This window comes from Nyctereutes procyonoides, unplaced genomic scaffold (genome assembly GCF_905146905.1).
Source record: "Nyctereutes procyonoides isolate TBG_1078 unplaced genomic scaffold, NYPRO_anot_genome, whole genome shotgun sequence".
Lineage (NCBI taxonomy): Eukaryota > Metazoa > Chordata > Mammalia > Carnivora > Canidae > Nyctereutes > Nyctereutes procyonoides.
The window spans coordinates 5,033,380-5,046,776 of record NW_026575141.1 but is presented as its reverse complement, the minus strand read 5'-3'; the positions used below and the strand labels follow the sequence as shown (position 1 = coordinate 5,046,776).

General features: G+C 37.7%; 1 protein-coding gene across 5 annotated transcripts in view; it reads left to right on the top strand.

Moving 5' to 3' along the window:
- AHCYL2 (adenosylhomocysteinase like 2) overlaps window positions 1-13,397 on the top strand; it is a 165,361-nt gene that overhangs the window by 28,100 nt on the left and 123,864 nt on the right. Inside the window, exons 1-2 of one of the 5 annotated variants that reach the window (XM_055307406.1) lie at window positions 9,417-9,822; window positions 9,966-10,113. The exons of 2 other annotated variants lie outside the window; for them this stretch is intronic. The gene's annotated coding sequence lies outside the window, so the exon portion shown is untranslated. Of the gene's footprint in view, window positions 1-9,416; window positions 10,114-13,397 lie in introns of those variants that run through there. 2 more of the 5 variants (XM_055307405.1, XM_055307412.1) reach the window with 2 other exon arrangements.

Genomic DNA, 13,397 nt, shown 5'->3' with positions numbered 1-13,397 from the left:
GTAATTTATTTGATTCTAGAATGTACTAAAAAGCTACTTAATGCTCTTTTATTATCTTTTCTTTTGTCTCAGGCTTCAGTTTCCTCTTAATCATATGTGTTCTGCTCTTTCCAATCTGGAAGATTATTCTTGACAAAGAAAAATAGAAGCAAAATAAGAGTGGGATAGGTTAGATTTTCTGTATTATCTATTAACATGATAGAAGGGCCTGTCTCATCTTTGTATCCAACTTTGCTGGAAAAAGACTGTATTAGTACTGTATAAGCTTATATCAATCCTCTATTATGTGCCAAGCACTGCATTAGATTCTTGGACTCCAAAGATGAGAAGGACATGGTCTTTTCTCTTAAGGAAGCCACAATATAGTTGAAGTTATATATAATATATATAAATCCAATCATGGCACTCTCCATGCTATGTCCATAGCAAGATAATGGCTAATAGACAATGTTTATTTTTTTTTTAAATGGTCTTTTTTTTTTAATTTTTATTTATTTATGATAGTCACAGATTGAGAGAGAGAGGCAGAGACACAGGCAGAGGGAGAAGCAGGCTCCATGCACCGGGAGCCCGATGTGGGATTCGATCCCGGGTCTCCAGGATCGTGCCCTGGGTCAAAGGCAGGCGCCAAACCGCCGCACCACCCAGGGATCCCTAGACAATGTTTAAAATCCTGTGGTGGAGCAACCAGTTGTGTTTAAGGGGGCAGATTTATATGAACCTCCACAGCGGAAGCCCTGTTTAAGTGAAAGTATAGATATTTTGGGTGGTTTGGGATGGGCATCTGTAAATAAATGGACAGAATGACCAATATGATTGAGAAATCTTAAAATAATCCAGTATTACAATATGGAATATAAAGGGGAATATAAAGGGGAGTCCCAGGAAATGAGACTGGAGAGATGAGCAGGACCGTGTCAAAAGGAGCCTTTATATTATGATAGTAACACATGAGTGTCACTTAAGGGTTTTAGCAAAAGATGTGATCAAGACCAGGGTAGTTGAGATCCTTTTTTATGATACATAAGTCAGTTTAGGCTAGGTTATGTTGTGGTAACAAAAAATCCTCCAATTTTAATGGCTATAATAACAAGGATTAATTTTTTGCTAATGCTGCAAATTTACCATATGGCCCATTTCCAGGACCCAGGCAAGAGTTGCAGCTCTTGTCTGAGACATTAACCTTGTGGTAGAGGGAAATGAGAATTACTCTGAAAGCTTCTGTTCAGAAAGTAAAATGTGTAATTTCCTTGTATTTCTTTGGCTACAGCAAGTCATGGCCAAGCCTGACAACTAGGTGGGAAAATCCTCTACCAGGGAGGGGAAATGAATATATTGAATAATAATGGTATCTATTTAAATGCATCAAATTGAAATTTTTTACTTTCCGTGATTACTTTGGAGCTGCTGATAGCCATGTTCCCCATGACTTAACCTGAGGGAGTGAAATGCCCTGGCAGCTTTAGTCTCTGCACTCCTTGGGGGCTGCTGAGGTGCCTGAAGTGTTCCTTGGTATTTATGAGCTAATAGGAGAGTGCCATGATTTGATTTGTATTTTAGATTACCTTGGATGCAGTACGGAGAATGGGGAAAATGCATTAGAGTAGAAGCAGTTAGTATTATATACAGAAAGATTGGTTAGTAATCTGTTTCAGATTTGGAAGCACAAACTAGAGCCCTAATGATGGGACTGGAAAGATGAAGATGGATTTTTTTTTAGAGTTACCTCATAGGTAGAATGAGGCTCTGGTTATTATAGGGAAGAGTAAAAGAGGGAAGTGAGTTATGGCCAGTTAGGACATCTGGGTGGATGGTGGTGCCATTAACCAACATAGGAGGTAAAAAATAGTGGTGGGAGAAGGTACATTAATTTTAGACATGTTGAGTTTAAGATGTCTGTGGAACATCTGAATGAGGATAACTAGTAGACAAATTGGATATACTGTTATGGGGCTCAGAGGATGTAAAGGGTAATTACAGTAGTGATTCATGGGATGTAAGGTAAGAAATCATGGATAAGGAGGAAAAGGAATAAAAAAGATGGCCAACAAATTGGTAGTGAAAGGATCAGTGAGCTAAAGTCAATGTGAGATAGTAGGAGTAATTGAACAAGCAAGCTAAAAGGAGAGGCCAGAGAGCAAATTACCCAAATAAGCTCTTTTGGAGATGGAATAATTTCTGGTGATGATAACAGCTGAGGTATGACCTTGGTAATGGTTAGCTGAGATAGAATGAAGGAGAATATCATTAGAGATAAAATGAAAGAACTTGAAGGTCAGTTCTTCATGGGCCACCCACATACATTGTTAAAATCACCCAGTGTTGCAGAACTTCTAGTTGTCTACTTAATATCCAGTTTCTACTGCTTTCTTATTAATGGAACCTTGGAAAAACTTGAAATTAGATTTAGCTGCATTTGACAATAACCATTAATAACCATGGTTTATATGCACATGGGTTTATTTTCTCATAAAATATGCTATCTTTGTTCATGTAAAGTCATCATTGTTTCACATCTTTTTTAGTATTTATGGTATTTATTACATTCTGAGTAAGTTATATGCGTGATTTATTAATTCTGCCCACCTGTAACCCTCAAAATGTACATATGTACAAAGAAATATAGGGATAATAAGCATTACGAGGTTGGTATGGTAACTCTGCAAAGATTAGGGACCCAGACTCCTGTCATTTTGCTCCATTATTCTTAGTATGTTGCTTCCATCCTTTCATGGTTCAAGATAACTGCTGGAGCTCAAGGCATTGTTTCTGTATTGTCACTGTCAAGAAGGAGGAAGGGAAAAAAAAAAAAGGAGGGACCTTCCCAGAAGCCCCACCCAACAATTTCCACTTACCTTTCCTCTGCCAAGCCCAGGTTAATGGTGGAATTTAGGATGGCTAGAATCTGAGAGAGATGAATTTAATAAATGGCAGTAGCTAGGAGAGGAAGAAATGACATAATTGAATGGCATGACCTTAACAGAATTGCTTTTTTTTTTTTAATTTTTTTTAATTTTTATTTATTTATGATAGTCACAGAGAGAGAGAGAGAGAGGTGCAGAGACATAGGCAGAGGGAGAAGCAGGCTCCATGCACTGGGAGCATGTGCTAAACCGCTGCGCCACCCAGGGGTCCCACAGAATTGCTTTTTATAAGAGAGCAAGGAAATAGTATTCTGGCAGAGAGTACAGTAAGTGCAGAGGTTCTGAGGGACAGGTATACCAGTGATTTTAAGGAATAGCAAGGAGCCCGGTGTAGCTGGAGTAGAGTCAAAGATGGAGAGATTGTATAGATGAGGCCAGAAGATAATGGAGGTATTTCATACATTGTCTTAATTGGTTATATTAAGGATTTTAGGCTTTGGCTTTTGTTCTAAATGAGATAGTTAAAATCATTGGGAAGTTTCTAGCAAGGTGGCATGATCTGACCTAAGTTGGTTTGGTTGTTGTTGTTGTTGCTTTTCAAAGACTTTATTTATTTACTCATGAGACACACAGAGAGGCAGAGACATGGAGAAGCAGGCTCCCTGTGGGAAGACCGATGTGGGACTCAATCCCAGGACCCCAGGATCATGCCCTGAGCTGAAGGCAGATGCTCAATCACTGACGTCTGTGGTAGTGTGGGTAGACACACACTACCCATGTGTCCCTGACCTAAGTTTTAACAAGATCATTTTGGCTGCAAGGTTGAGAACAGACTGAAGGAGATCAGGAGTGGTAGTACGAAGACCAGTTAGGAGGTTACTGCAATGACCAGATGAGAGACGATGATAGTTTGGATCTGATAATAGCAGTGAAGGTGGGAGAAATGGTTAGATTCTGCATGTATTTCAAAAGTAGAGCAAACCAGATATGCTAATAGCTTTGACTAGTGTTTGAAAGAAAGAGAAGAGTTAAAGATGACTTCAAAGCCTTTGGCCAGAACAGTTGTTGGGATGAGAGTAATAGGCGAAAGTTTGTCCAAAATGAAGATAATTGTTTTGGTATAGTGATCTACTGTCGGTATAGTCAGTATTTTCCTATTTCAATATATTCCTGTTTCTTGTCTATATCCATTTCTTCCTTCTCAGTACATTCCTTTCACAATTTTGCACAACAAATGTCTGTTGAGCAATTACAAAGTGTTCTAGCCTTTATTAGTTAGGTATTCTTCGGTCACAAGTTAACTTAAAAAAAGAAAGGGTGGGTAGGGGGAGGAGGATATTATAAGGATAATAAGAGTAATTCACAGAATCAAAGGATATGCTGAAGAATCACACTTGGGAAGAGCCCTGAACTAAAGTGTCATCTCAGAGAGGTTTAAGTAGAGCATAATGGACATATTTTTATCAAGGTAACCTTATCTGGATAAATCACTCATAATCATTGAATATCTTATTTAATAATGATACTGAGCTAGATACTGAGGGTAGGAATAGTGGTGGAGGAGGCATCCAAAGCTTGAATAAAATAGAATAAATAGGGATGCCTGGGTGGCTCAATGGTTGAGCGTCTGCCTTTGGCTCAGGGCGTGATCCCGGAATCCCAGGATCAAGTCCCGCATTGGGCTTCCTGCATGGAGCCTGCTTCTCCCTCTGCCTATGTCTTTGCCTCTCTCTCTCTGTATCTCTCATGAATAAATAAATAAAAAATCTTAAAAAAAAAACAATAAATATACTCAGAAGGTTTTAGATAGAAATAGAATTAATAAATTATATAGTAACTTATTCAAATAAGAATGTAATAAATACCATAAAAGATGAAACAAAGATGATTTTATATTAACAAAGATAACATAGTTTTAATTTTTTAAAGATTTATTTATTTTAGAGTATGCAGTGGGGAGGACCAGAGGGAGAGGGGAGAGAGAATCTTAAGCAGACTCCACGCCAAACATGGCGCCCAACACGGAGCTTGATCTCATGACCCCGAGATCATGACTTGACCTGAAACCAAGAGTCAGACAGTTAACCAACTGTAACCAACTGTGCCACACAGGTGCCCGTATAGTTATAATTTTACATATAAATAGTTTTTATTTATTTTTATTTTTTAAAAAGATTTTATTTATTTATTCATGAGAGAGAGAGAAAGAGAGGCAGAGACATAGGCAGAGGGAGAAGCAGGCTCCCTGTGGGGATCGTGATGTGGACTCGATCCCAGGACCCTGGGGTCACACCCTGAGCCAAAGGCAGAGGCTCAACAACTGAGCCACCCAGGTTTCCCATTAGGGTTTTTTTTAAATGACCATTCTGTTTTAAGTGAAAATTTAAAAATGGATTGTAAAATAAGATGAGCAGAAAATACCAATTTAAGAAAGGATTTGTGTGTGTGTGTGTGTGTGTGTACACGCATTCTTTCCAGTTTATTGAGTTTACATTAGCCTTATTAGATTTGGATATTAGTGTGTATAATATATTAGAGGTGGGGGTGAGGGTAGTGTTGAAGTCAGAGAAACAGGCTGTTGTAGTTATCTAAGTAAGGATAAAGGCCTTTCCTATGACAGGAAATAGAGGAAATCTAATGAGAGAGATATTAAAATGGTAGAATTGATGTAATTTGGTGACATTTGTGTGTTGGAGTGGATGCTCTGTGTAATAAGAGAGAGGATGAGTTTCTAGCCTTTATGGTTGAATGAATGGTAGTACTATGTTTATTTCAGAGTCTCTGTAAAATGAAAGTATAAAAGCATTGAAAATGTCAAATTATCTGTTTTAAGAAAAAAATTGAGGAGAATTATCTAGAGAGAGATAAAAGTAAGAATTTCTTTTGAAGAGTTTTAAGACAAACTTGGTATTTTGATCTACTTCCCCTTTTACTCTTAGTTCTAATTTATACTAGTAATTTCCAAGGCTGAATTTTAGTGTTTGTGTGATGACTTTTAAATCCTTGTGCTGGGGGATCCCTGGGTGGCGCAGCGGTTTCGCGCCTGCCTTTGGCCCAGGGCGCAATCCTGGAGATCCGGGATCGAATCCCACGTCGGGCTCCCGGTGCACGGAGCCTGCTTCTCCCTCTGCCTCTGTCTCTGCCTCTCTCTCTCTCTCTCTCTCTCTATCTGTGTGTGACTATCATAAATAAATAAATTTTAAAAAACATGAAATATTAAAATTATTTATTTGATATATATTATGTACAAAGTATTGTATTAAATAGACACAAATATGAAGAATCAAGCAAATTTATCAGGCAAGAGAGAGCTATAAATACTATAAACTCTTAAGTATAAATACTATAAATCTCTTAAGGGGGTAGACCCCAAGTTCCTGAGGAACATGTGCTTTGTCAAGAAGCACAACAAGAAGGGCCTGAAGAAGATGCAGACCAACAATGCCAAGGCCATGACTGCACGTGCTGAGGCTATCAAGGCCTTGTCAAGCCCTAGGAGGTTAAGCCCAAGATCCTAACAGGCGGCAGCCGCAAGCTCAATCAACTTGCCTACATCACTTACCCCAAACTTGGGAAACGTGCTCATGTCTGCATTGCCAAAGGTCTCAGGCTCTGCAGGCCAAAGGCCAAGGCCAAGGCTCAAACCAAGGCCCAGGCTGCAGCTGCAACCCCGGCTCCGGCTCTTGCTCCTACTCCTGCAGCACAGGCTCCCAAAGGTGCCCAGGTCCCCACAAAGGCTCCAGTGTAGAGGCTTCTGCCTGCCATGTGAGGACGGAAGGACTGGTATGACCCCTGGGCTTCTGTCTGCATGGGCCTGGTGTCCTCCTGTGCTATTTGTACAAATAAACCTGCGGCAGGATCTGTCAAATTAACTAACTAACTAGCTAACTAAATAAATAAATAAACAAGCAAAACTGGTAAGTACATAAGTTAAAACTATGGCTGGCCCTGGTAATGAAGAGGCTTCTGTTTTAATAGCCATACAGAACAGGAGACTTTCATGCCTTCCCTCCATAAAGCTGGGCTCCTCAAAAGGTTGTCTAACCATTGAAAAGATGATCTAGAAAAACATCTGTGTAGTCATGTGATGTCACACAGTTACATGAGTTTATGCACAGTATATGAGTTCTAAGTGAAAAAGTTTCTTCTGAGAATTTATGTCCTATAGTTTTGGTTTAGAATGTCCCTCTTTGGGCAGCCTGGGTGGCTCAGCGGTTTAGCGCCACCTTCAGCCCAGGGTGTGATCCTGGAGACCCGGATTGAGTCCCACATTGGGCTCCCTGCATGGAGCCTGCTTCTTCCTCTGGCTGTGTCTCTGCCCCCCGCCTCTGTCTCTCATGAATACATAAATTAAAAAATCTTTTAAAAGAATAATAGAATGTCCCTCTTTTTCTGCAGTTTAGGAAACCCAAAGCTGAGAAATTAACATAAAGTGGTCCTGAGTCAGTAACAGTTGCATGGCATCAAGCTGAAGCAAATGCAAAACTTCTCTATAGGAATATCTTTAATATAGGCCATACAGGATTCCCACAACCAAAAGTGCCCTGAAGATTTTATTTTTTAATAGAACTTTAAAAAATACAGTCATCGAAACTTAAAACTCCATGAACAGCATTAATGATAGAATGGATAAATTATGGCATATTCACAATGGACTATGAAGCAATGGAAATGAATAAATTGTTGCTATGCACAAGATCATGATCAAAAAAAGATAATGCTGAATGAAGGAGGCCAGACACAAAAGAATATGTATTGTATGATTTCATTTATATAAAGCTAAAAACCCTAACATACAGAGTTAAAAATCATGATAGTGAGGGAAAGGACAGTGATTGGGAGGGAGGATGAAAGAGGTTTATAGGGTGCTGGATTTATTGGCCTGGTGGTAGTTACATGGTTGTTTCACTTTGTGATAATTCATTGAGTTTATGATTTGTGTACTTGTTCAATCTAATAGAAAGCAGGATAGGAAAATGTAATATCATATAAAATAAAGGATAAATAGAAAGCATAGTAAAAGATGGTAGAAATTAATTCAAATGTGTTGATAATCATACTAAAGTGAATTACACTTTCCATTTAAAAGGCAGATTGCCTTTTAAACATGTAGCATGTTTCCAAGATGGCTGATATTAGTTCATTTCCTTTACAGAATGCTATCTTCCCTCCTAGAGGTAAAGTTTATTCCTTTACTCCTCTTGAATCTGGACTGGCATGTGACTTGTTTGACTAATAGAAGTTACCAGAAATGACATTTGGGGACTTTCAAAGCTAGGTCATGAGGAGTTTTTGCAGCCTCCATCTATCTTGTTTTTTTGGAATGCTCTCCCATGGAAAGCAGTCTGGGAACCCAGCTGCCATGCTGTGAGAAGCCCAAGCCAGATGGAGAAGTGCAGCTGAGCTCCCAGTCAATAGCCAACATCAACTGCCAGCCATGTGAATAAGTGAAGAAGTCATCTTGGACATTCCAGGCCTGCAGTCATCATATGGAGAAAACCCAGGCACCAGGCATATGGACCCAATCTAGCCATCTTCAGCCATTAGAGCACCCTACCTGAAGGCCTAGATGTCATGGAGCAGACACAAACTATCGCCTATACCCTGTCTGAATTCTTGACCCTCAGAATTATATGCATAATAGGATGATTGTAGTTTTATGACATTAAGCTCTGGAGTATTTTGTTTGTAGCAATGGATAGTTGAAAAAGAATTTGGTACCTGGAAGTGAGGTGCATCTATAATCTAAAATTTAGATTGGCTTTGGAACTTAGTTGTGAGTAGAAGAAGCTGAAGGGACCTTGAGGAGACTGTTAGTCAAGTTTTGAAATAGTAAGAAAAGTATTATTGGAGGCTGGATAACAGAATCTTTGTTATATAATGATACAAGGTTTGTTAGCACTGTCAAGTGTGGTAACATGGAAGATAGAAAGTATATCCAATGAATTGGATTTATCCAAAGAGATTTCTAGGCAGAATGTTGGCAAAGTGTTACTTAGCTTCTTCTAACTCCCTGTGATGATATATAGATGAATAGGTAAAAAATGAACTATGTTCAGTTTTTAAGCAGAACTTGCAAGGGAAATGTTTTAAACTCAGGATCTTTTATATTATAAAGTAAAACTTTTTCTCATCTCCAGTTGCTCTAGATGGCCAGTGACAAAGAAATGGCTTCAAAGCAAAGGTAAAATTAAAGATTCTGCCAATAAAATATGGCCTCAGAGTTAAGATCTGAAATATAAGTCCCTTTAAGATTTCAGAAAGATATAAGGCAGTGCCTCATAGAATATTTTAGCTAGACAAAAAAATGTCCAAAGATCTTAAAGGAATCCCTCTTACACCTTCTCTGTTAAATAAATAGGGCTTTTCAGGTTCCTAAGGGTAGTCTTATGGTAGTCTCAGAACACAGAACCTAAGATAAAGAAGGTTGGTATGGCTATGTCTCCTGGAGTGAACCCTATGAGTCAGGAAATCTACAAAGTTTTTTTTTTTTAATATTTTATTTATTTATTTCTGAGAATACACAGAGAGGAGAGAGAGAAGCAGAGACACAGGCAGAGGGAGAAGCAGGCACCATGCAAGGAGCCCATCGTAGGACTTGATCCCGGGTCTCCAGGATCAGGCCCCGGGCCAAAGGCAGCGCTAAACCGCTTGAGCCACCCAGGCTGCCCTCTACAACGTTTTTAAACAAATTGTTCTAACAAGCAGCTTCAGCTTGGATTAAAAAGGAACAGAGACAGTCAAAACTGAAACCTTTGGACTTCTAATCATCTACAAGCAGGAAGCAGGCTGAGAAGGCTACTCTATTGCAAACATTAACCATCTCTTATGTGAGAGGAAGGATGACTCAGAGGTGGAGCCGAGAGTTTTGGAGAATCACTCTCAAAGAGTAGGATTGGGCTGAAATCAAGGAACCAGTGACATATGTCTGATTAAATTTCAGAATTGCTGTGGACCGGTAACTGCTATGTGTTTCTTGTTCCTTTCCCTTCTTCCTCATATTTTGAATGAGAATGTAATTGTGGTTATCCTGAGTCAGTCTCAGTGTTATACATTTGTGTGTTGGGTGTGTGGGAGCAGATAATTTGTTTCTTTATTCAGATCAAGAGGAACTATTCTCCAGTAGCTGTACCTGAGGAACTACTTCTGAGGAGCCTCAATCTCACCTGGACCTGAATTAGATAATCAAGATTCTGGACATCAAGCTGATGCCATTATGAGATGAGACTTTTGAAGGTCTTAGAAGAGGGTGAGTGTGTTTTGCATGTGGGAGGAACTTGGGGTCAGAGGGTGGTATGTGGTAGCTTTTCTCCAAAGTGGCCATTGTTAATTTCTTATTTGCCATTCAGAGGTGGAGTGTATTGCTCTCCTCCCCTTGAATCTAGACTGGCTTTAGTGACTTGCTTGACCGATTGAATGCCACTTTCTAAGACTTCTAAGGCAAGGTTATAAGAAGCCTTGCAGCTTCTGCCTAGGCCTTTTGGAGTATTCACACTCAGAACCCAGCTACCATGCTGTAAGAAGCCCAAGCCAGATGGAGAGGACACATGTAGGCACTGGTTGATAGCCCCAGTGAGCTACCAACAAATAGCATCAACTAACTGTCAGCCATGTGAGTGAGTGAAGGAAGCATGTTGGACAGTCCAGCCCTAGCAAACAGCACCTGGAGAAGAACTGGGGTCTCAGACAAATAGCTCCTGTTGACATCCTAGCCATCTTCATCTATTCAAGTCATCCCATCTGAGGTCCCAGACATTGTGGATCAGAGACCTGCTATCTCTCCTACGCCCTGATAGAATTTGTGGCCCACAGTATCATGAGAATAATAAAATGATTGTTGTTTACCACTAAGTTTTGGGGTAGTTTTTTATGTGGTAATAGATAACTGGAACATCATCAGATTGAATATTTAAAAATCCAGCTCTATGCAGTTTATAAGAGAATCAGATTGAAAGTAAGGTATGGAAAAATCATATTCTAAAATAAAGGTGGTAGGGCAGGGCATTAGAAGGCAAAATTGACTTGAAGGCAAAATTCATTATTAAATTTTTTTTTAAGATTTTATTTATTTATTTATGAGAGACACACAGAGAGAGAGAGGCAGAGACACAGGCAGAGGGAGAAGCAGGCTCCATGCAGGGAGCCTGATGTGGGACTTGATCCTGGGTCTCTAGGATCATACCCTGGGCTGAAGGTGGTGCTAAACCACTGGGCCACTGGGGCTGCCCCACTATTAAGAATTTTTAAAATCACAAAAAATTATAAAAGGATAATTAACCAGGAAGCTATAATAATTGATTATATTATATTATATGGAAGCATATAATAATATGATTCCAAATCATATGCATCCAGTACTGTGTCCTCAAAATCTACAGACAGACTATAGGAGGAAAGAATACATATACAACTATAGGAAAATTGGTAGATCTACAAAGCAGGAAATTTTAACTTGTTCTTCCCAGTGATTGCAGGTCAAACAGACAAAAAATTTGAGATTTGAACAAATGACCAACAAGCTTGATTTGGTGGGCCTCTACAGTCCTGTACATAAGAGATGAGAATATACTTTCTTTTTAAGCAGTTTTTTAAAAATTGTACAAATACTGAATTCATAAAACAAGTCTCAACAAAATCAATGAATGTATATTTAAGCAGACTATATTCTCATTCTCAATTTAAAGATCGAAATTAAACGAAAAGATGATCAAAATAACTATATATTTGGAAATTTAGAAGTGTATTTCTAAGTAAACTCATAGGTCAAAGAAGAAATAATAGAAATCAGAAATAAAGCTAACTTATTAAAACTGACTCAAGAAGAAATAAAAACTTGAATAGGCCTATAATCATTACATATATTGAATCAGTAAATAAAAATGTATTTAAGGTGTACAAATTAAAAAGTTTTGGCATAAGTATACAACTGTGAAACTGTCATCACAGTAAGATAAAAAAAATGTATCTATCATTTTTTTCCACCTAACCTAAAATCTTCTGCTCCTTTCCACCTAACCTCATCCCTAGGCAACTACTGAATGCTTTATGTTACAGTAGATGAATTAGCATTTTAAAATATTTTTATATAAATGGAATTATGTAGTACATAGTATTTTTGTGGTGGGGGTTTATATTTCTTTCACCGAGCATCATTATTTTGAGATTTCATCCTTGCTGTTGAGTGGTCAAAGGCTCATTACTTTTACTTCTTAGTAGTATTACACGCTTTGTTTTTTGGCTAGACCACACTTTGTTTTTTTACCTGCTGACATATATTTGGGTTATTTCAGGTTTGGGGCTCTTAGCCACTGTGAACATTTATATACAAGTTTTGTAGGTATATGCTTCATTTCTTTTTTTTTTTTTTTTATGCTTCATTTCTTTGTTAGGATATCTAGGAGTGTAATATTTAGATCATATAAGTATGTTTAACTTCTAAGAAACTGCCAAACTGTTTTCTTTTCTTTTTTCTTTTTTTTTTTTTCCAAACTGTTTTCTAAAATGGTTTTGCTATTTTACATCCCACCAGAAGCCTAGGAGATTTTGAGTTCTTCCACATCCTTGTCAATATCTGGTATGAGCAATCTTTATTTTTAACCATTCTAATAAGTGTATAGTGCTATACAGCATATAGTTGAGTTTTGCTTTATTAATGCAAATGACAATCTCTATCTCTTGATTGACCATTTATGCTCAAAGTGATTATTGGTATGGTTAGGTTTAAATCTACTGTCTTGCTATTTTTCTGTTTATCCCATCTAGTTTTATTTTTCCTTTGTCTTCTTTTGAGTTATTTTTTAATCATTTACTCATATTTCTTTGTTGGCTTATTTGTTTTGTTTTAATGGTTGCTTTAGGACTTGTAATACACATTTCAGCTTGTCATAGTTTGCCTTTAAATGATGTTATGCCACTTTACCTATAGTATAAAAAATTTGTAATAAACAAACAAACAAAAAAGCTTACAATAGTTCTTAGATAATCGAAGAAATATTCCCTTCTCATTCCTCTCAGATTTTGTCCTATTTTGTCATACATTTTCTCCTTTTACTATGAACCCCATACCATTTTGTTATTATATTTTTATATCAATAGTAAACTATATTAGAAAGAGATTTACATAATAAGAAAAAATCTCATACAAATATCCATGTAGTTATTCTTTCTAATGCTCTTCATTCCTTTGTGCAGATTCAGATTTTCATCTGGTATTATCCTCCTCAAAAGGTTTATTTCATTTTTTTTAAAGGTTTATTTCAAATATTTCTTCTAGTGCAGGTGTGCTAGTAATTAATTATTTAGTGTATCTGAAAATATCTTTATTTGAACGTTGTTTTTGAAAGATATTTTTTCCTGAATATAGAATTATAGGTTGACCATTTTTGCTTTTCATTCCCTTAAAGGTATTGCATCATGTTGACTGCATTGTTTCTAATGAGAAATCTGCTGTCATCCTTGTCTTTATTCCTGTGTATGTAATGTATCTTTTTTTTCTGGCTGCTTTTAATACTGTTTATCAGTGGTTTGAACAAT